Source organism: Mirounga angustirostris, unplaced genomic scaffold (assembly GCF_029215605.1).
Source record: "Mirounga angustirostris isolate CCGP_5_RB_7025 unplaced genomic scaffold, mMirAng1.0.hap1 SCAF_12, whole genome shotgun sequence".
NCBI lineage: Eukaryota > Metazoa > Chordata > Mammalia > Carnivora > Phocidae > Mirounga > Mirounga angustirostris.
The window spans coordinates 88,480,192-88,504,012 of record NW_026991720.1 but is presented as its reverse complement, the minus strand read 5'-3'; the positions used below and the strand labels follow the sequence as shown (position 1 = coordinate 88,504,012).

General features: G+C 38.6%; 1 long non-coding RNA gene and 1 pseudogene across 3 annotated transcripts in view; one reads left to right on the top strand and one right to left on the bottom strand.

Moving 5' to 3' along the window:
• Positions 1-23,821, top strand: part of LOC123835684 (uncharacterized) — a 282,269-nt gene that overhangs the window by 107,179 nt on the left and 151,269 nt on the right. The window lies entirely within an intron of this gene.
• Positions 8,497-9,368, bottom strand: LOC123835838 (ADP/ATP translocase 2-like; annotated as a pseudogene).

Sequence of the window (23,821 nt, the reverse complement as noted above, 5' to 3'; positions counted from 1 at the left end):
TTGGTTTCCATGAATTTTTCTAATTCTTCTTTAATTTCCTGGTTGACCCATTCATTCTTTAGTAGGAAGCTCTTTAGCCTCCATGTATTTGAGTTCTTTCTGACTTTCCTCTTGTGATTGAGTTCTAGTTTCAAAGCATTGTGGTCCCAAAATAGGCAGGGAATGATCCCAATCTTTTGGTACCAGTTGAGACCTGATTTGTGACCTAGGATGTGATCTATTCTGGAGAATGTTCCATGGGCACTAGAGAAGAATGTGTATTCCATTGCTTTGGGATGGAATGTTCTGAATATATCTGTGAAGTCCATTTGGTCCAGTGTGTCATTTAAAGTCTTTATTTCCTTGTTGATCTTTTGCTTAGATGACCTGTCCATTTCAGTGAGGGGGTGTTAAAGTCTCCCATTATTATTGTATTGTTGTGGATGTGTTTCTTTGCTTTTGTTATTAATTGGCTTACATAATTGGCTGCTCCCATGTTAGGGGCATAGATATTTACAATTGTTAGATCTTCTTGTTGGATAGACCCTTTAAGTAAGATATAGTGTCCTTCCTCATCTCTTATTACAGTCTTTGGTTTAAAATCTAATTTGTCTGATATAAGCATTGCCACCCTAGCTTTCTTTTGGTGTCCATTAGCATGGTAAATGGTTTTCCACCCCCTCACTTTCAATCTGGGGGTGTCTTTGGGTCTAAAATGAGTCTCTTGCAGACAGCATATCAATGGGTCTTGTTTTTTTATACAATCTAATAGCCTGTGTCTTTTGATTGGGGCATTTAGCCCATTTACATTCAGGGTAACTATTGAAAGAGATGAATTTAGGGCCATTGTATTGCCTGTAAGGTGACTGTTACTGTATATTGTCTGTGTTCCTTTCTGGTCTATGTTGCTTTTAGGGTCTCTCCTTGCTTAGAGAATCCCTTTCAATATTTCTTGTAGGGCTGGTTTCATGTTTGCAAATTCCTTTAATTTTTGTTTGTCCTGGAAGCTTTTTATCTCTCCTTCTATTTTCAATGACAGCCTAGCTGGATATAGTATTCCTGGCTGCATATTTTTCTCATTTAGTGCTCTGACTATATCATGCCAGTCCTTTCTGGCCTGCCAGGTCTCTGTGGATAGGTCTGTTGCCAGTCTAATGTTTCTACCATTGTAGGTTACAGATCTCTTGTCCTGAGCTGCTTTCAGGATTTTCTCTTTGTCTCTGAGACTCGTAAGTTTTACTATTAGATGTCAGGGTGTTGACCTATTTTTATTGATTTTGAGAGGTTTTCTCTGTGCCTCCTGGATTTTGATGCCTGCTTCCTTCCCCAAATTAGGGAAGTTCTCTGCTATAATTTGCTCCATTATACCTTCTGCCCCTCTCTCTCTTTCTTCTTCTTCTGGGATCCCAATTATTCTAATGTTGTTTCATCCTATGGTATCACTTATCTCTCGAATTCTGCCCTCGTGATCCAGTAGTTGTTTATCTCTCTTTTTCTCAGCTTCTTTATTTTCCATCATTTGGTCTCCTCTATCACTAATTCTCCCTTCTGCCTCATTTATCCTAGCAGTTAGAGCCCCCATTTTTGATTGCACCTCATTAATAGCCTTTTTGATTTTGACTTGGTTAGATTTTAGATCTTTTATTTCTCCAGAAAGGGTTGCTCTAATATCTTCCATGCTTTTTTCAAACCCAGCTAGTATCTTTAAAATCATCATTCTGAATTCTAGTTCTGACATCATACTAATGTCCGTATTGAGTAGGTCCCTGGCAGTTGGTACTGCCTCTTGTTCTTTTTGTTGAGGTGATTTTTTCCATCTTGTCATTTTGTACAGAGGAGAATAGATGAATGAGAGAACAAAATGCTAGCAGGGTGCCAGTGTCCCCAGAAAATATACTCTAAACAAATCAGAAAAGACCTGAAACTGGGGGAAAAGAAAAGGAAAGAAAGAAAAAAGAAAAAGAAAAAGTTAAAAACAAACAAAAACAGAACAAAACAAAAAAACCCAGAATATGATCAAATATGATCAAGCTGGTGCATAGATCAGTGCCACACACTAGATTTTGGGTATATTTTGGTCTGTTAGAAGAAAGTGCCTTCCAAAATTTTAAAGAAAGAAAAACATATATGTACAAAAATAAGGGTTAATACGATGAAGGGATGGAATATGATTGTAAAGATGAAAATTTTAAAAGATTTTATAAAAGGAACTGATAAGAAGTTGTTTGATAAAATAAAGAAGAGGATTTAAAAAAAAAGAAAAGGAAAAAAAGTAGAGAATGTGATCAGGCAGGAGACTAGAACAAAGCCATACACTAGAGATTTAGGGTATATTTTGATCTGTTAGAAGAGACTGTATCTCAAAATTTTAAAGAGAGAACAACTTATATATATATGCCAAAAATAAGGGTAACTAGTATGAAGGGATAGAATATGACTCTAAAAATGAAAAATAAAAAAGATTTTTTTAAAAAGGGATTGATAAGATGTTGGTTGAAAAAGGGAAAAAGAAAAATTAAAAAAAAAAAACGTTTAAAAAAATTAACTTTGAAAGACTAAAGAATCATGGGAAAAAAGCCATGAAGTCTATGTGTAGTATTCCCCTCGCACTGGAGTTCTGCCGTTCTCATTGATCGGTAAAGTTGGTCTTGGCTGGCTGTTCTCGCTGATCTTCTGGGGAGGGGCCTGTTGCCGTGGTTTCCAAATGTCTCTGCCGGAGGCGGAATTGCCCCGCCCTTGCCCGGTCCGGGCTAAGTAATCTGCTGGTTTGGTCTCCGGAGCTTTTATTCCCTGTGAGCTTTCCGTACAGCTTTGGAGGAGGAGAGTGAAAATGGTGGCCTCCCAATCTCCGCCCCGGAGGAGCCGAGAACTCGGGGCCCTGCTCCTCATTGAGCCCCCAGAGAAAAGCAGTCAATCACTCCCGTCTCCCTGGTCTCCAGCCGCACTCTGTGCTCACCCGGCCTGTGACAGAGCATTTCTATCTCTGGCACAGGACCCCGTGTGGAGTCTCCAAACCCAGCAGATCCCTGCATTACGCTCCTGCGCCACTCCTCCCAGGGGAAAAAGGGGAGTCTCCCTGGATCTGCGCCACTCCTCCCAGGGGAAAAAGGGGAGTCTTCCTGGATCTGCCGCTTATTAGGTCCCTGCTGTAGGAGCAGTGGCCCGACTGTGCCACGGATCACGGTTTATGGCAACCCCAAGCTGAGAGCCCGCGCCTGGGCTCTGTCTCTGCAGCCAGCTTCCCCGCTAAGATACCTGGCAGCTCTGCTGCATTCAGGCACCCCTGGTCTTTCTGTGACCCCAAAGGTCCTGACACCACACTGTCCTGTGAGGGTTCCATCCCCCCACTCAGCCACTGGAGCGACGTCCCTCAGCGGAGCTGACTTCTAAAAGTTCCAATTTTGTGCTCCCAGCTCTATCACTTGCCGGTAGTGGCTGACAGAGACCCACTCCACCGCCGTCCATCCTCCTGAATATCACCTCATATTCACTTCTCCGCACGTCCTACCTTCCAGAAAGTGGTCACTTTTCTGTTGAGAGAGTTGCTGCTATTCTTTTCTTCAATCTCCTGTTGAGTTTGTAGGTGTTCAGAATGATTTGATCCCTATCCAGCTGAATTCCTGGGACTAGACGAGATCCAGGTCTCCTACTCCTCCGCCATCTCGCTCCACCCCTGACAAATAAATAAATTCTTAAAAAAAAAAATCTTGTTCCCCTTCATTTGTAACTGAAGTGGCTTTGAAGTGGGGAAAACATGTGGTTTCTTTGTAACTCTCATGGTATTTTATTTGTAACCTTGAGACACTTAGCACTATTCTATCCTGCTATGATGGATACTGACAGTCTGATCTCCCCTCCTGGCAGGGGAGTTGGAGTTTTTTATTTTTTCGTTTTTTGTTTTTTGTGTTGGGTTTTTTTTTTTTTTTTGAGGGTGAGTTGTTTTAAAAGTGGGTCTATGTCTGATTTATCTTTGTTGCCTTCAACCTGCTTATATCCAGCTCAGTTGGTTGTACTAACTAGTAAAGGAATCATCATCTCTCCTGTTTCAGAGCAGGTTACCAAGAGTGATTAGTTACGTGATCAAGGATAAGACTGAATTATCTTGGGATAATTCCTTGCACAAAACATGCCCCTGGTGTTAGAATGATCACAACCAGGCATGCCCCCCAGTAAGGGAGAAATAACATTCCTTGTGATCACAGAATCCTTGCTCATAGATACGAGTTTCAGTAATTACAAAAAAAACCTTTTTGAACCCTTCCTTGGTAAAGTATGCTTATAGGTTATGTCACATTTATTAAACACTTCACTTTGTGCCAGGAACTGTCCTCAATACTTTGCATACATCAGCTTCCTTAACTTGAGTCTCTCTGTGAGCACAGTAAAGGAGGTGCCATTGTGCCCACTGGGCAATAGAAGGAACCAACGCTTAGAGCACATTGGCCAGAGTGATAAAAACAGCTTAACGTCTACCCTTTATTGCTTTGTCAAATTTCACTAAACCTCTGAGAGTGGCCCTAGAGAAAATAGTGTCTACCCGCCCCCCCCTCATTTGAGACCTTTGTCCTAGCTCTTCAGGGATTGACATCTCCCCCACAGGTATCCATTGCCAACAGGCTTTCCCATCGCTCCTGTTATTCAAAGAAAAAAAAATTCTGTGCTAAACTCAGTAGGGATTCCTAGTATTTGCCTTAAAAAGAAAAAGCCCAGAATATGCATTTAATCAGAAGCACAATGCTCTGAAACCTTTCCTACACAGTGACCCTAAAGGCAGAGGAAAGTGGTCAGTCACTCCAAACAGAAATTTTCCTCAAATCTTGCATATTGTTTGTAAAATCTATGAAAATTTTGTGTTCTCCATATCACATTTACTTTGGTATTAAAGTTACTTTCATTAAACTTGATTAGAGTATAAGTCTTTTAAAGATTTTATTTATTTGACAGAGAGCACGAGCAGGGGGAGGGGCAGAGGCAGAGGGAGAAGCAGGCTCCCCACTGAGCAGGGAGCCCAATGCAGGGCTCGATCCCATCACCCTGGGATCATGGCCTGAGCCCAAGGCAGACGCTTAATCGACTGAACCACCCAGGTGCCCTAGAGCATAAGTCTTATTAAATTATTTAACTCTACATCCCACCCATCCCAAATCTTTCAGTAAAAATGGAGCTCTTAGAACATGAGCCATTTGTCCTGTGGTTCTTATATCCACTGGCTTACCTCTGAATCCTGTACTTTATTAATTGAAAAGTAATAAATTAATACTCTGTGGAAGGCAGAATTGGGGACCAGAGAGGGAGTGAGTGATGGCAGGGAAAGAATTGTCTTCCCTGTGGGCCTCAGTTCACACTCTGATGGCCCACTTTCCTGGAGATGCCTCTCCAGCTGTCAGAATAGCATGTTGAGAAGCAAGAGCAAGGTAGATACCAGTCCTACTATCTGGGCCATTGGGCACACACCTGACATATGGGTTGAGATTAGGGTGTCATGCTTAAAAAGACCACTGACAGCTGGATGATGTCTAAAGAAGGCACTCAAAACCATGGCAAACAATATTAGCCAACACTGTTGAAGCACTAAAAATAAGCTAGACATTTGGTAATTTAAAAATATATATGTATATAGGGGCGCCAGGGTGGCTCAGTCGTTGGGCGTCTGCCTTTGGCTCAGGTCATGATCCCAGGGTCCTGGGATTGAGCCCCACATCGGGCTCCCTGCTCAGCGGGAAGCCTGTTTCTCCCTCTCCACTCCCCCTGCTTGTGTTCCTGCTCTTGTTATCTCTCTGTCAAATAAATAAATAAAATATTTAAAATATATATATATATATATAAATAATTTTATTGAATATGTACAGCAGCCTTTTTGAGGTATTATCTAAATTTTACAGATGAGAAAATTGTAGCCCAAAGAGATTGAATAGCTTGCCTGAGGTCCCATACTAATGGCTGATAGATGATGTGGCAACATTGTTGGTTGCCTTCTCAGTTGTCATTCTCTCTTTTCTTGCTAACAGAGCCTGATTGGGTTCATCCTCCTCTAAGAGTCCATGTCTTTCTAAAGAGGCTGAGTCCCTCTCCAGGGCCATTGGGAATAAAGGGGAAATGATGAGCCTTAATCAGTTTAAGCCAATCACGAGCATCTCATCATCCTTACCAAATGATTGGTGTAGGCACTGGCAAGGAGATGTGAGGAGAAATCAAAGGATTAAGTTTGGGGAAGTTTCCCCTTGCTCTTTTCTTTTCTTAAGATTATTTATTTATTTAGAGAGCATGAATGGGGGGAGGGGCAGAAAGAGAGGGAGAAAGAATCTCAAGCAGACTCCGCACTGAGCCCAGAGCCCCACACGGCACTGGATCCCATGACCCTAAGACCCAAACCAAGAGTCGGCAGCTGAACCGACTGAACCACCCAGGCACCCCTCCCCTTGCTCTTAAAGTGGCAAAAAAGGGATGTTTCTTTTTATGCTTCTGGATGTTGTCATCTTTATGTGGCACTGAGACCTGTGGTAGTCATTGTAAAGGATCCAGACATTAGTTCTCTCAGAGGCTTTATCATTTTATCTCTATCAGCAGAAAGAATGATAGCTGATTCCTCTAATCCAGTCAGGGATTAGGCAGAGTTAAGACTGGTTGCAGTTTATCAAAGGTTCTGTCCACCTCTAATTTTCTTCTGTACCCAAAGGATAGTTTTTAAGATCTTTTAACAGAGAGCCTTGTATGTTCACTGGGGTACCTTCTCCTGGTGGTCTTGAACTTGAATCCTCACGCACATCACAGGGACACTGCAGAAAATCCCACTCAGCTTTTCAGCAGGTTTCTTCATGGCTTTTAGCTTAATGCCCTCAACAGCTCCAGACTTTGACAAATGTCTTGGGGAGAAAATAGTCTATGTATTAGGCTCAGTTCTCTGCCCTTCTGTTTCTACCTGGCCATCAGCCCTTCAAGTCTTTGGTCATGTCTCTCCATGAGACCACTGAAGGTCTCTGGTTTCTCTGTCTTCCAGCAGCGACCTTGTGCTTAGGCAAAGTCCGGGTGCACAGCCTCTTGCCCTGAGCCAGATGTGGCAAATATCTCCCAGAACAAAAGAGGCTGCAAAAGTCAGCACATCTCTCCACAGTTCTCCTTGCTCTAGAGCCCTGTGCCCTCTAATTTTGGTTGTATCAGCAACTCTTTGATGCCTTTACACGTTAGAGGATTTTTGAAGTTTACCCATTTGCTTTTTCTCAGCGGGACCATTGGCCAGCTACAAGCTTGGCAATGCCTTATGTGTTTTTAAAAAGTAGATGATATAAAATGACAATCTTATAAATTTTTATTATAAACATTTTCAGTTGCATAGAACAGTTGAAAGAATAGTAAATCATATGTCTATCACTCACATTGAAAAAACATTGCCATTTTACTCTATTTGCTGTCAGCAAACTTTTGCTGAACCATTTTAAAATAATTTGCAATCTTATGACAGTTCCATTACAAACAATTCAGCAAATATCTTCTAAAAAATATTTCCTTATATTATGATACCATATCACACCCAAAAAGATGAACAGTTTTCTTATATCATTTGCTAACTAGTCTATAATACACATTTCCATTGTCTCCAAAATACCCTCTATAGCAGTTTCATCCAACTATGATAAAATCATGCATTGATTGTTATGTTTCTTTTAATGTAGACTCTTTTATTCATGACATTAACAGTGTGAAGATGCTAGACCAGTAGAGTCAGAGTAAATATTTTCGGTAAGGACACGACATAGATGATCTGCATAGTTCATATTACATCATTTCAAGAGGCATGTGGTCTCTCACAGCTTCATCATTAGTGATGCTAATTTGAGCACTAAGTTGGGGTGGTGGCAGTCAGATTTTTTCCATTGTACAAATAAGTTTTCCCTTTGTCATTGCCATGGTCATCTGGCACTGTGCAGATGTTCTATTCCCCCCCCAAACTTTTACTTACTGGATTTAGTATTTATTGATAATTCTTGCCTGAATACATCTCACTGAAGTTTGTCGTATGGATAATTTTCTACTTCTGTCATTCCTCCTTCATTCGTTATCGGGCATGCCTTTCTTTCTGTTTCAAGACATTTTAAAAAACTTCCCTTTGTGAACTAAGGATGCATTATACTTCCTTCCAGTGATGGAGGATAAATTCTAGGTTACCCTTAAATTACTGATTTCCTGAGTAAGGAGATGATATCACCTTTAATGCTGGCAAATAGGTTAATTTCTTTTTTTTTCCCACTTTTACTTATTTTTTATTTTTTAATTTCAGATATTTTTTATTTCTTCAAACTTATTTATCAGGAGTGACTGAAATAAAAAATATAATTGAGTCCCATCATCATGGAAATAGCTTTAAGAGAAAACTGGTCAGATGAATATTATCACTTCCCATTTTCAGCCAGTAAATAGTTGCCATTGATAAACAGACAGCCAACAGTCTGTCAAGAAGGTTCAAGATATGTTACATGATACAACATGCTTGTTCACAAGGGGTAAAAACTAGGAAATAACTTACGGGAACTTCTTGATTTCATCTTATAAGACAAGCACAAAAGCACCTGAGAACATTGGACCATGAACCCTTGAAAAAAGCTTTGGCTCCTTTATCATGAGCAATCTTCCTCCAGCAGTCAAGCATGCCTTATACATGATATCAGTTCCTCTGCGCCCTGACTGCACCATCATATGGCCACAAACAGTGCCAGATGGAGAGGAAGTCAACCCAGCAACCACTGTGACAGATTGTGTGATCATCCCACTGATGAAGATGGGAGTGTCCTTGGGATCTGGAAGCATTCCCTTTGCAGTGTCATACATACGGAAGTAGGCAGCTCAGTGGCTGAGCATACCCTGTACAGACACATTAAATTTGGTATAGGCCCATAATTCCACCAGATTTGCAGATCTGTAGTCACTGAGGCCTCTGAATTCCCTTTCAGCTCCAGTTTCGTCCACATCCACTGCTAGCCTGATAAGGGCAAAATCAAGAGGACACTAAAACACAAGGATGTGGCCCCAGTGACACCACCGGATGCCAGATTCCCTGCAAAGTAGTGCCCAAACCGGTTCTCTGGTCCACACCACCCAGGAAGATCTGCTTGCATTTATCTTTGAAGGCAGAGTTGAGAGCCTGAGCAGGGAAGTATCTGTTGACGTTGGCCAGGTGACCAGGCAGAAGGATAGGACTTGCTGCTCCATGGGGATACGAACCACGCAGTCTATAATGCCCTTGTATTGCTTATCTGCAGTGATTTGCTTGCTGGCATGCTGTACCTGCAGCAATAGCTCACCCACTCAGTGGGTGCTACCACTGTCTTGGAGATGACTGCAGCCACTCCACTTGCCAGGAAGTCCTTGGTGAAGGACACAGCAGTATCTGTCATGTTGAAAGGAAAGAGGAGGTGGGCCATTGTGCAACTGCAGTAGGAACTGGCTGGGACTCTGGGGCTCTGGGGCCTTTTGTTTTGTTTTGTTTTGTTTTGTTAATATAAGCTTGGACTTGTGGATTTTTATGGATTCAACGAGTTCAGTGAATTACAGTCCCTGTTCTTCTTGATGTTTAAAATAGGCCTTGGGGCGCCTGAGTGGCTCAGTCGTTAAGTGTCTGCCTTCGGCTCAGGTCATGATCCCAGGGTCCTGGGATCGAGCCCCGCATCAGGCTCCCTGCTCCACGGGAAGCCTGCTTCTCCCTCTCTCGCTCCCTCTGCTTGTGTTCCCTCTCTTGCTGTGTCCCTCTCTGTCAAATAAATAAAATCTTAAAAAAAAAAAAATAGGCCAGATATTATCAGTGGTAGCTACTCTCTGTTGGTTTGTATGTCATATTTGAGCACCTCTTTGTTTTCTGCACAAGAAGATACTCTACTGTCACTGTGTGCTTAAGCCATTTCTCCAGGAAATCCTGGTTTCTTTAACTGGGGGATAGAATATGGAAATCAAGATAATGGAACTAGTGATGCTCATTACTATAAAGATGATACTGCATCGAGGGTAATGGACAGAGATCTATATACATACCTTTAAAAAATCATGAATTTTCATTAGATATTTCAAATTAACATTTAACATTACAATTTTTCTTCTTTGATGTTCTATTTGTGTCTCTTTTTGTTTCCACTGAAAATCTGGGTCCCTAGTAATCTATTTCCTAATTTTCTCTGTCCTACAGATACATAAAGTAATTTTAAAATTATAGTACTGTTATCATTAAATCTTGGAATATATTCCACTAAAAATAAACAGTCAAAAGTCCTTTGAAATAATTCTTTTTCTGATATAAGAATATATCTTATATTTGGTTTCAGTTTTCAATTTTTTGCTGTTTTTTTTTCAAGTTTTATTTTTGATTATGTAAATGTTTTAACTGCTTCCTATTCATCCCATTGATGAGGGAGAGATTCTTGCCCTAGGATTAGGGGAATAGCCAGACACGTAACACCTGACACTGTACCAATAAGATAGCAGTTTATTAGTCACTTATGCTCACAGCATAGGGGAGAAGGACACATACTTCATGCAGGATCACACAGGGGTTGTCTTCAAGAACAGACTGAACTGAAGGAGCTGTGGCTTTTGTAGTATCAAGAGGGTGGGCTGCCTCCTGGTTCCTGCAAAGGACGTGATTGGCTCCTCTCTGGGGATGTGATTGGCTCCTGCAGAAGGCTGTGATTGGCTCATCGAATAATTCTGTGGGCGGGCAGAAAACTGAAACCTGTGCTCAGAGGCAAGTAAGAACGTTGCCTGGTCCCTTTGAAAAAGAGGGTTTTGTGGCTGAAGGACTTTATATCCCTGAGGAGCAGAGCAGGGAGGGGAACTTCCGTTCAAGACCCTCCTGATTGACGAGATGTCAAGGCAGCACATCATATCAAGCCTTAATTTAGGTCTTATACCACAGTAAAACATGTATGTGACTCAAAGGCGAGACTATATAAAATGGAAGCCTCAGAGTATTGTCTCCATTCTTATCCCTTCTACTCTATTTCCCACATGGATAGCCTATTTTCTTAGTTTCTCATTTATTTTTTTAGTGTCTCATTTTGAAAATAATAAGCAAATGAGCAGATCTCTCTCTTTCTACTACTTATCATGTATCTGCCTCTCTATCCCCTTCCTCTCTAGCACAAAAGAAGCATACTTATCTACATTGTTCTGCATTTTGCTGTTTTCAGCAAGAACACTTTATATTGGCACAGAGAGATCTTGTTCATTTTGTTTTTACAGCTACATTGTACATCATTTTGTGGGAGTAACTATAGTTTATTTAACCAGTCCTTTATTTTAGTAGATGTTTGAGTTGTTTATAATATTTTGATAGTACAAATAGTGCATTATGAATAACATTGTGCATATATTATTTTCTTTATGGTAGTATATCTTCCTGGTACAGTCTAAAAGTGGGATTATTGGAAGTATAAATTCATGTAAAATGTTGTTAGGTATTGCCAAATCCCTGATCATGTGGAGTTGTACTATTTTCCCAACAGCAGTGTATGCCTCTCTGTGCCTTCACCAACAATATATATTTTCAAACTTTTGTATTTTTTTGCCCATATAAGAAATGTTAAATCAGTGAAATTTTATGTGTATTTCTCATGTGAATGAGATTTATGGATCTCTTTGCGCATTTAATTGCTATTTACATTTATTTTTCTCTGATGTGTTTGTTCTGGTCTTTTGCCTAACATTTTTATAGATTTCTGGTCCTTTTCCTCTAGATTTTTAAGAGCTCTTTATATGTTAGGGAGATTAATCCCTTTTTGTAATATAAGTAGAAATATTTGCTCCCACTTGGACATTTTTCTTTTTCATTTGATTATGATGTTCTTTGCTATGTAAAATATTTTAAGTTTTAATATATTGGAGTTTAAAACTATTTTCCTTTATTGTTTCTGGATTGTCCCCCACTCCTTGGTAATAGATGAATTCACCCATGTTTTCTTGAAGTACTTGTATGGTTTGAGCTTTTGCAGTTAGAGTTCTGATCCACTTGGAGTTTATCCTGAAATATACTGTGAAATATGGATTCAATCTTAACTTTTTCCAAATAGTTACCTTTCCTAGTACTTGTTATGAAAATGTCTATCTTCTAAAGTGTTTTGATAGATCACCTTTATCAAATATTAAATATCTACATGTACTTTTTAATGCAGTATTCATCAAGTTTACCAGTATTATACTCACCTAATAAAAAGTATTGGAGGTTTTTCTTTTTTGCTCAGAAAGAGTTCAAAGGGCATTGGAGATATCTGGTTTCTGGAGGTTTGGTAGGTGGTTTTTATTTTTTGTTGTTTGTTGTTGTTTACAGAGAGAGTGTGTGGGTGCATGATTCGGTGGGGGAGGGGACAATGGGAAAGGAACAGAATTTTAAGCAGGCTCCACGTGGAGCCCAATTCGTTGCTCAATCTCATTACCCTGAGATCATGACCTGAGCTGAAATCAAGAGTCCAACACTTAACTGACTGAGCCACCCAGGCGCCCCTGGTAGGTTCTTTTTGAGGGTTGTAGCTCCTTGATAACTTTCTCTTTTTCTTCTCTAGAATTTTTTTCTCTTTGATCTTTACTGCATTCAATTTTGATAAGCCCTGTTTCCCTAGAAATTTCATCTAGGTTTTCCAATTTATTTCCTTAGAATTTTTAAAAAATAATCTCCTATGTCTTTTAGGGTTTTCTTTTTCCTATAATGATATCCCTTTTGTCATTCCTTATTTTGTGCATTTGTGCTTTTTCCTTTTATTTCTTTTGAGTAACTAGCTAATAGTTTGCCTATTCTGTTGATTTTTGCGAAGAACAGGCTTTTAAAAAAGTAATTCCAACACTTTTTGTATTTTAACTTACTGACTTCTCCACTCAGTCTTTCAAAACAAAGAAACAAATATGCAAAACTGCAAAACAGCCAGTTGTGGGGAGACTACCCTTGTTGTAACAGGAAAGCAGATTATATCCATTAGCAAGATCCCTTGCTTTTCCCTTAAATTCAGCCTTTATTATATTATGCATCTATATGTTGGACTTCAAAAGCCTGCTGGTCCATGTAGCTGAACCATAGGGAGTCCCATTTCTCAATGATGATAGGTTTAATTAGTCTCTATCTTTTCATCTACTTGCTTCACAAGCAAATAAGGCAGCAACTCCAGGGGCCATGGGCATAAGCAGAGATATCTTTGATGATGGGGGGGAAAAGCCACACATCAAGAATAGAAATTTCTTTCTACACTCGTGGGGAACATTGTCCTTCCTAATCCCAAATTTGAGGCAGCGCAGTGGGGATTCTTAACAGTTATCTTTTTATGAGCTCTAGAAGAAATGGTCCTGGGGCTGAGAGGATGTATATTGGACACATGGACAGTGTGTCCCCACTGGTTTCCTACCTCTCACTCCCCTTCCTCTCGATGCAGGCCGTTTTCTTTTTGTCCACCTTTAGTGCACAAGATTGTTTGAAATCCAAACCCAGGGAAGCTCTGTTTTTAGGTTTCTTGCTGGTAAAGTTTAGTAAGCTTTTCTTTTAAAAGTTTTATTATGGAAAATTTTAATCATGCATAGAAGTCAAATAAGTATAGAATGAATTCCACATACTGACATAACAAACATCAACTTTCTGTCAATCATGTTTCATCTTCCACCTTACATCATATCGTATCATCTATAAATTTTTCAGAAGTTAGTCCTTAAGTAAATAAACTACCAAAACGTCACTTTCATGTTTAACAAAATAATAATTCCTTAACATCACATATTACCCAGTGCAAGGCCATATTTCATAATTGTCTCAAAGTTTCATTCATGGCTATCTTAACTGAATCAGGATCCAAACAAGGTCCATGCAAACTTTTTTTAATTTTCTTTTTTTTTATTGAGGTATAATTGACATATAGTATTATATGAGTTTTAGGTATACAGCATAGTTATTCAATATTTGTATATATTGTGAATGATTACAATAAGTCATGACAACATCCATTGTCATACATAGTTAAAAATAATTTTTTTTTGTAATGAGAGATTTTAGATCTACTCTCTTAGCAACTTTCAAATATGCAATATAGAATTATCAACTATAGCTACCATGCTGTATACTCCATCCCCATGACTTAATTATTTTACAACTGAAAGTCTGTATGTTTTGACTCCCTTCCCCTCACCCCTCACCTCTGGCAATCACCAATCTATCCTCCATATCTATGAGCTTGGGTGCTGGCTGTTATTGTTATTGTATAAGTTGCACATGTAAGTGAGATCATACAGCATTTATCTTTCTTCATCAGACTTATTTCACTTAGCATAATGCCTTCAGGGTCGTTTATGTTGTCACTAATGGCAAGATTTTATTTTTTACGGCTGGGTAGTATTACATTTGTGTGTGTGTGTGTGTGTATGCACACACCACACTTTATCCATTCATCTATCAGTGGACGCTTAGGTTGTTTCCATACCTTGGCTGTTGAAAATAATGCTGCAATGAACGTGGAGATGCAGGTATGTTTATGAAGTAGTGTTTTTGTTTTCTTTAGATACTCAGAAATGGTCAGTGGTGCACACAGTAGTTCTATTTTTAATTTTTGAAGGAAACACGGCACTGCTTTCCATGGTAGCTGCACAGTGTATGCTCCCACCAACAGTGCTCCAAAGTCTGCTTTTCTCCCCATCCTTGACAACACCTGTCATTTCTTGTCTTTTTTGTACTAGCCATTCCAACAGGTATGAGGTGACATCCCATTGTGGTTTTGATTTGCATTTCTCTGATGGTTACTGATGTTGAGCATCTCTTCATGTGCCTGGTGGCCATCTGTGTGCCTTTTTGGAAAAAAAAAAAGTTTATTCAGACTCTGCCCATTTTTTAAGCAGGTTGTGTGTTTTACTGCTATTAAGTTGTATGAGTTCTTTATGTATTTTGGATGTATCATTTGCAAATATTTTCTCCCATTCAGTAGACGGCCTTTCTGTTTTGTTGATGATTTCCTTTGCCATGCAGAAGATTTTTAGTTTGATGTAGTTCCACTTGTTTTTGCTTTTGTTGCCTTTGCTTTTGGAGTCAGATCCAAAAAAAATCACCAAGACTTGATGTCAAGAAGCTTGTTGCCTGTGTTTTCTTCTAAGAGTTTTATGGTTTCAGTCTTACATTCAAGTCCTTAATCCATTTTGAGTTAATTTTTGTGTATGATGTGGGATACATGTTGTTGTTTCATTCTTCTGCCTGTGGCTGTCCACTTTAACCCAACACCATTTACTGAAGAGATTTGCCTTTCCCCATGTATGTGCTTGGCTCCTTTGTTATAAATTAACTGACCTATGTATGTGTGGGTTTTTTTCTGGGCCCTCTATTCTGTTTCAGTGATCTATGTGTCTGTTTTTGTGATAGCACCATACTGTTTTGATTATTATAGCTTTGTAATATAGTTTGAAACATGGGAGAGGGATGATTCCAGCTTTGTTTTTCTTTCTCAAGATTCCTTTGGCTCTTTGTGGTCTTCTGTGCTTCCATACAAATTTTAGAATGATTTGTTCCAGTTCTGTGAAAAACACCATTAGGATTTTTGTAGGGATTGCCCTGAATCTGTAGATACCTTTGGATAGTATGATTATTTTGACAATATTCTTCCAATCTCTGAGCCTGGAATATCTTTCCATTTATTTGTGTCTTCTTCAGTTCCTTTAATCATTGTCTTATAGTTTTCAGTGTACAGATGTTTCACCACCTAGGTTAACTTTATTCCTAGGTATTTTATTCTTTTTGATGTAATTATAAATGGGATTGTTTTCTTAATTTATCTTTCTGATAGTCCATTATTAGTGTATAGAAACACAACTGACTTTTGTATACTAATTTTGTATCCTGCAACTTTACTGAATTCACTCATTAGTTCTAACAGTTTTTTTTTGAAGATTTTATTTATTTGTTTGACAGAGAGAGACACAGTGAGAGAGGGAACACAAGCAGGAGGAGTGGGAGAGGGAGAAGCAGGCTTCCCATGGAGCAGCGAGCCCAATGCAGGGCTCGATCCCAGGACCCTGGGATCATGACTTGAGCGGAAGGCAGACGCTTAACGACTGAGCCACCCAGGCGCCCCTAGTTCTAACAGTTTTTTGATGGAATCTTTAGGGTTTTCCCTATTTAATTTCATGTCATTTGCAAATAGTGATAGTTTTACTTCTTCCTTTTCAATTTGGATGGCCTTTATTTGTTTTTCTTGCCTAATTGCTGGCTAGGACTTCCAATACTATATTGAAAAAATGTGGTAAGAATAGGCATCCTTATCTTGTTCCTGAAAAGCTTTCAGCTTTTTACCATTGAGTATGATGTTAGCTGTGGGTTTGTCATATATGGTCTTTATTATATTGAGATATGTTCCCTGTATACCAACTTTTTTTTGAGAATTTTTATCATAAATGCATATTAAAACTTGTCAGATGCTTTTTCTGTATCTATTGAAGTGATCATATAATTTTTATCCTTTATTTTGTTAATGTGGTGTATCACATTGCTTGATTTGTAGATATTGAAGCATTCTTGCCTTCCTGGAACAAATCCTACTTGATCATGGTATATGATTCTTTTAATGTATTATTGAATGGGGTTTGCCAATATTTTGTTGAGAATTTTTGCATCTAGGGATATTGACCCATAATTTTTTTTCTTATGGTTCTTGTCTGGTTTTAGTAACAAAGTAATGCTGGCCTTGTAAAATGAGTTTGGAAGTATTCCCTCCTCTTCTGTTTTTGGAAGAATTTGAGAAGCATTGGTATTAATTCTCCTTTGTACATTTGGTAGAATTCACCAGTGAAGACATCTGGTTCTGGACTTTTGTTTGTTGGGAGGTTTTTGATTACTGATTCAACCCCCTTTCTAGTAATTGGTCTAATCAGATTTTCTGTGTCTCCATGATTTGGTCTTGGAAGATTTTATGTGTCTGGGAATTTATTTCTCTTAGGTTGTCAGCCACACATACTTTTGATGAGTCAGAAAATGCAGACTAGTTTAGAATTGGTCTACATTGGCCCCCAAGTCTGGATAATTAAATCATTTATAAATTCTGCAACTTTCAGGTACTTGCAGACATGCAAACCAAGCCAACAAATTATTGCTTTGTTTCACAAATAAATGAGAACATTTTTATTGTGTACTATTAATAACTTATGAATGGCTGCCTTGAAAGTGCTAGAGGTACAAGCAATTTATTGTAAACTCTAAAATAATAACATTTATTGTTTGCTTTTCTGGTTTAATAGGCAATATAATTTCATTGCTGAAATTAGGAAAATAAGAAAAACAAAAAAGTAAATAACAGTTCTCTCGCTTCGATATAAACAATTGAAATTATCATATTTTCTTTATGTACTTCCATATATACATACTTATTTTTAAATGAAATAATTCTTTATACCTTATATCCTATTTAGTAACTTAACATAGTTAATGATCATAATATCATGTCTTTAAATATTTTTCAAAAATATAATTTTTAATGGCTACATAACAGTCCATAACACAGACCTGGTTTAATTTATTTTACCTAGTCCTCTGAGGTTAAATATTGATGTATTTTTCATTTGATACATCAATATTTTCATTTGATAAGTAACCATGGAATCCTTCCCCTTGTGCATAAAAATGAACATTTATTTTGATTATATTAGGAATTGAGTTTACTAAGTTTAGGATAATGAACAGTTTAAAGCTTATTGATACAGATTTTTAAATTATTTCTTAGAAAGACTATGCTATAAATATGTAGAATGTGAGAATCTCATTGTACTTACTCAGGGACCTGGATTGACAGATGCTCCATCTCCCCAGAGCAGGAAAAGGAAAATGAGGAATGTTGCACATTGGTAACTACAGTTTCTGTCTAGATGTGACAGATTTTATGTCTGCTTGCATTTTATTGGCCACAGCAAATCACATGACCACATCTAATTTCAGAGTGAGTAGGGGAGTGCATTTTGCAAAGGAGAGAATGGGAATTTTTGTGAACAGTTAATTACTACCACACTGTACTCCAACCAAACCAATTTAGTGAGCACTGCTTTGAAGGCAAGTACATTGGTGGTTCCATTTCTGGGTTTCATGCTACCAGGGATGGTATGGACTACTTTCTCATTCACTGGTGGTGTCACAGCACCCTTGACCAGCACCTTCGTCACCCTTGACAGTACTTTGGAAGCAGTACTTTTGTTCACTTATTCATCAAATATTTTATCTAAGATTCCATGCCTGGTGTATTATCTTGAAAGATGTCCTCCAGAAAATCCTTCTATTTCTGTATATTAATGTTGTTCTTCCTACCAAGACATGGAGTTATTTCTCCTTTCCTTAAAACTGAGCTGGTTTTGTGGCTTACTTTAATGAGCGCAATGTGGCAGAAGTGACAGTGCCAGTTTGGGCCTAACCCTTACCTGGCCTGGCGGCCTCACTTCTGCTTTTTTGGAAGCCAGCCACCATGTAAAGTGATCTCTGCTATCCTATGAGAGAGAAGACATGGAGAGAAATCCAGGGAAATGGCAGGACACCCCAGACATTACAACCCTAACTGAGTGCAGCCACACAAGGGCCTCTAGCTGGTACCACATGAAGCTAAAATGGACTAACGTAGTTGAGTCCTGACCGAATTGCAGAACTATGAGCAAATAAATGGTTGCTTTAAGCCACTAAGTTTGGAGGTGGTTTCTTATGCGATAACAGATACGTGATCCACTAAGCATGCGCCCCTGATCTGATATATTTATAATAGAATTCAGCGTGTGATAATTGTTATAAAAGAGGTACAAAGTACTGTAGGAGATCAGAGCAGAGAGATTACTTGTAGACAGAGGTAGTGGGGAGTGTTTCATGGAGATGTAAACAAAATGGGTTTTAAAGACAGCCCAGCTATGCTTTCATCACTATTAACCACTAGGCATCTATTTCCCTCAGGAGCTTTTATACCTCACCTTATCCCCTCCCCCACCAATGTCCTTCTGATTAAGATGTAAATAATATTACATCTTAGTAATTGACTTGAACTCTCCTGTCCCATTCTTTGCATTTTAGGAGGACTGTATTAGATAAATGAATCACTGAATTTCAGGAACAAACACAGGGAAAGTGCTTTGGGAAGAAGATTTTATAGCATCAAACAATTTGTATCCCATAATCACTCTTTACTACCCTTACAGAAAGTCTGGCTCTATATTCCAGGTAAGAGTATACTTCTCTGCTATGTCCCCAGGATGACGCAAGGGAACAATCTCTTCATTTGAAGACACATATGTTAATTCTCCCTTTGAAGCTCAACATAAGCTCTGATAAATTAACCAGTTCAATCAGCGACTTCTGTCTGTTTGCATTTCCAGAGTGTTACCCAGATGTAAACCACCCCTGCCTCTTCAATCTTCGATAGGTGGCTACTTCTGTTAAGTTCCTTCCTCATTAAAGTCTCAAACTTGTTCTCAACTCAACAGTTAGCAGTATGGAAGTAAGCACATAGATTTACAAAGTCAAACACAGTGAAGTTGAACAGTCTAGAGCTGAAATTAGAATCCAGCAAATTTAAAGATGTGCATACTATGTGACCTAGCAATTTGACTCCTAATATATATCCTCAGTGTATCCACGGTAACAGTATGCAAATATTAATGAAATGACAAAAAATTGGAGCCCATCTACTTATTTATGGACAAGAAAAATAAAAATGAATAAAAAGTGGTGGTATATAGCAACAAAACTGAATGAGAATTACACTTATAAATATCCATGAATCTCAAATATATGTTGAGCAAAAAAAGTAAGGTTCAGAATAACATAGATAGTATGACACCATTTATAAAGCTTTAAAAAATGGAAAATAATACTATATATTATTTATGAATATATATATGTAGTCAGGTTTAAAATATGCATGGAAATGATAAACAGCAAATTCAGGATGCCGGTTACCTCTTGGGAGGGATTTATAGGGAAGATATTAAAAAGGGTTACAGAGAGATTCTACAATGACTATAATATATATAGATAATATTTTATTTCTTAAGCTAGGTACAGGAGGCTCAATACATTATTCTTTGTACTTTTTTGTATGTCTGAAATATTCTTAACAAAATATAAGTGGAAAAAAAGTTGTTTTAGGTTGAACTGACTCATAAATTAATCTTGAACCATTGCAGAGCATGTGATTCTAAATAAATCACAAATCATGTCAACTCTCAGTGCTGCATTCTCCTTTTCCAAAATGAGGAACTTGAACTAAGAGATCTCTAAAGTCCCTTCCAACCCCAAAAAGGAATTAAATCTTTCACCCTGAAGTTTCTCCAAATAGATGCTGTGTTTATCAAGGACAGGGAACATGTCTTTACTGCTTTACATTTTTGTGTCTTTTCCATTGTCCATAGATTCTCAATAAATTTTAAGGTTTTAACATAATATAACTTATAGTAACTAAATACACAAACAGCTACAATAAAACCAACAAAACCCTTTATTTCCATTATTAGCTCCTCCTAAGCCAAATAGCTGATGAGAAAATGGTACCAGGTACTCAATTTTAGGTTCTATGTGTGAAGTAGCATCCCAGAGAAAAACTGCTTTCCTGTTCAACACCAGGCCTTTAGCAGTACCTAACTATGCAGATCTAGTGGGCTTTTGATTATAGACAAAAGAGGAAGTATCCTCATAGTTCTCATGTTAACCAATAGCTACAACTGGAATTTCAAAAGGATTCCCCTTAGGGGCACCTGGCTAGCTCAGTCAGTAGAGCATGTGACTCTTGATCTCAGGGTTGTGAGTTTGAGCCCCACATTATGTGTAGAGTTTACTTAAAAAATAAATAAAATCAAAAGGATTCTCCTTTGATGATGATTAAGTGGTAATATCTTCTTAAGGGTGCAAAGTTCAAAAGTGTCAATTCAATTATCTTTATAGAGTACATGGAAACAGAGATAATTTGGGTTGTATACATACATCTTCTCATTTAACTCTTCAAATATCTCCAAATATATCTGCCTGTCCCACGCTGTCCCCCCAAATATTGCTTGACAGTTACTTTGGATGTCACTTTGTTCTGCAGTCTCTCTGTGCATTTTTGGTTCATGTGTACTTGGAAAGTACTTGTACTTTGCTTAGAAATAGCAGGAAGATTTTATCAGGAATTGGAGGTGATAGAAGAGATTGTCCAAAGACCAGAAAATCAAGATTGGTGTCTTGCCTTGTGCCCTGGTAAGGGGTGTGTGAGCCTTTAAGCCTAGGATATAATTACGCTTGTAAAAGAGACCATGTTGGGGAGAAAGTCTCAATTCTTACACAGACCATTTATGCTGGACAATACTTAGAGATTACAGCTAAATATGGGGAGGTATTCAATTGAATGGAATCAATGCCAGAAAATGTACTTCCTAATTTGTACTATTGTACATGGAGTGCCAGTGGATGCAGCCACAAAATGCTGAAATGATTAATTGCTGAACTTAAAGAATGTAAGCAGGTGCTGCTAGGTAAAAACTGAAACTCAGAAGCCCTTTAGCCCAGTGAAGCTTAATATTGCTAAGGCTACTGTGTGGATGGCAGTAAGCAAATTATCAACTCATCTTCCCACCTTAATGGCCAGAGGAGGAGATTTAAAGGAGATTTTCTAACTCTAGCTGGCCTAGTTTCTCTTGTCATTTTGGGGAAATGAATCCTCTTCTCCCTTAGAAAGACAAGTAGATTTCTCCTGTGACCAGAATAAACTGACAGGAATATAGTTTTTCCAGTAAATTAAGTGGAGTTTGGCTCATGAAAAACACAAAAGGAGCCAAATCTATGGGAACAAACAAGTTGAGTTGAAAGTCAATTAACTTTCACCCTCTGCACCCTAGTTATACAATGAAAGCATTTTAAAAGGTAAAAAGTTGGATGTGTTCAGTAAATATTTTGTTATTTGGAGCTTGATTCTTTGTTTTTATAGATAGAGGGCTGGTTATTATAACAATAGAGGAAAGTTACTAAGTGAATATAAGCATAAATGTAGAACTAAGATTACCCATAGGGACAGATATATATGAGATAATGTGACAGATTAGAGATAAAGTGGGAAAATAGTGAGGTGGAAAGGAAAGAATTGAAAGTTTGGAGACAAGTGATATTGGGCTGATAACTGTGGACAAAGTGAATCTGAGACAGAAATTTGAGGAACTTTGAAATCTGATTGGAGACTCTGCAGGGAGAAATGATTTGTTATAGCAGTGTTGTGGGCAATGGGATGCATTACTCAGATCCCCTTCAGTGAAGATTCATGTCCCAGATCCTGGGAGTGCTTTGAGACAACAGACCTCAATTGTCAGCTCCTCTCATCTGCAAAGAGCCATCTCCTCCAAGGTTATGCCCTGCCCTAAGGTGAGCCACATCTAGTGACTGATCAACATGGGGACCTCAATTAGCAAACGAGCTGCTGCATTCTGTAGGGCCTTAAAGGTATAAATGGAGCCTTTCATACTGCATTCCAGAGGTGGTTGAGGAACTCTGTACAGTGGGCCAAGTGCATAGAGCAGTAGGTGTTGGTTGTTTGTAGCTGAGAAGAATGTATGCCAGAAGACCAATTCTAGAGGCCCAGCTATGGGCTAGGAACTTTCTTAACAACTCTCCACTCATAGTGGGGAATGAGTCTGGGGTGGCCTGTGCTCATAGGGCTCAGACAGCTGATTTAGGGTGACATAGCTAGGGCATTTGTTTATTTGCTGGCCAGTCTAGCTTCAAAATTTGGCACAAATTTATGTTTTATGACAAGGATGCTAACTTTAGCTTCATATATTTGCTCAGTAAAAATATATGACAGTTTATTTTTAATTCAATATCCTATAGCATAAGGGAAAGAAATAGTGAGCCAGGCATCATTTATCTGCAACCTAAGCAATTAGTTCCTTTGGAACCAGATACAGAAAAACAGGTGGGTTTTAAAGTCTTCTGATGAACTTGTACAGACAATTTTGTCTGGTTGACAGTCACTTTTGTATCCAGTATTCCAAAACAGTAGTGCCTGGGACCTGTTCACTCTACAGGGTGTTGCTGGTTTAAGAGGGAGATGCCTTCAAATTCAAACTCTTCTTTATCACTGAAGAATCTAAATTCTATCTACTCAGGAAACTTGAATTCCACCATCACTGCCCAGGCACCTGGAGATAAAGTGTCTTGTTGTTCATGGCTCTGGATCCTGGAACACTTTTCTATTATTAGCACAGCCTCTTTTATCAACTTCACTCCCTTTTGGGTATAGCCACATAAAGTTAATTGTAGATTACAAAACTAGTCCCTTGGAATCTGGCCACAACCAGATCCAAACTACAACTCTATTTGCTGCTACCTTCCTCTCTACCTGGTTTTGTCTCCTAACTGGTGTTGTGAGAAGAGTGACTTTAGAAAGATGCAAATGATGGAAAAGAAAAATTGAAGACTTTCTATTGTTTTGTAACTTCTGCAGGAAGTTTAGTAGGCAAAGGAATCTTTTTGTTTACATCTAGCTTTTCTCGATTTCTATTTCATCAACATACTGTATTCATTAGAAGAAAAAAAAGAGCAACTTCCCAATACTTGAGCTAGTGGATGCTGAGTGTCTGAATAATACACTAAGAGGCAATGAGGAAACCAAGAATAAGGTTTTTCTTATTCTGTGTCCGTGTGGTAAACATTAGTGCTGCTCTCCAGTATTGCTGATTCTTCTCTGCCTGTGAGCACTGGGGAAGACTTCAGGTCCCACTCTTTGTAGTTAGCAGACATGTGATTTGCTTTAGTCAATGACATGAGAAGTCATGCCTATAACTTCTGGGTGGAAGCATTCAAGAGGCAATGTATAACTCTCATGCTTGCTTTTTCCCTGCTGTGACGAACACTTGAGTATCA